Raw genomic sequence first — 896 nt, forward strand, 5'->3', positions numbered from 1 at the left:
AGGCCACTGTTAACTCTACGAGTCATGTACTAAGAGTTTGTTAACTCTTCGGGTACTCCGTACCCATGTGTGGAACACACCAGGTGTAAACCCGTGTAACCCCGTTACAGTAATGATGCAATGAAGGACCGAGTCGATACTCTTGCTCTTGTCAACATGGCCTTTAGGGCACGGAAAATATGGAATTTGGTAAGCAAAGAATTTTACGGCAACCGACCTACCACTGAAGACTCGACGAGGGCCAAGTGGTGAATCCGGTGGTAAACACCAGGAAAAAGTGCTGAGGTGGAAACGTTCACGGAATAGTGGAGGAACCACCACTATCCCTTGTCACGGGCAGTGCACTGAGATTCTTTCAGTTCCACCTGATCTATTCCGAAGATGGTCTAAACGGCATTAACCAACCGCAACGACTGCTTGGATGGGCGAATCTGGACCTCGCAAAGCTTTTGATGTACAATTACAGAACGGGTTTTGTAGGTGGTACTCCCTCACAAGTTCCGACAGTGTATTGTGATCAAGGTGCTCGATCAGGCGACTGGAACTCATGTTCCAGTTTTCTACGTCCTGTGTACGTCAAAATCGTACTTGTCGTACATTAACATCTTCAATTTCGTATTTAGCAACACAAGCGGGAAGTTTCGTCCGTAATGGTGATATTCGATTTCGAGGCTGCATTAGTAAACGCAGTTGAAATTCAATTCACTGGCGCACGTCGTGTTGGATGCTGTTCCACCTTAAACAGGCAGTGAAAGAAAGATGGAGAAGTTGCGTATTCCAAAGAAGTAAATTTCTATTGCTATGGAAAAAGGTGTCTTGGATATGCTGACTATCGTCAAGAGGAAGCATATCGCCAAGAAAGGTGCTGCTTTTGTACAGCAGACGATCAAACAGAA

This window comes from Phytophthora parasitica (assembly GCF_000247585.1).
Source record: "Phytophthora parasitica INRA-310 unplaced genomic scaffold supercont2.59, whole genome shotgun sequence".
NCBI classification, from domain to species: domain Eukaryota; phylum Oomycota; class Peronosporomycetes; order Peronosporales; family Peronosporaceae; genus Phytophthora; species Phytophthora nicotianae.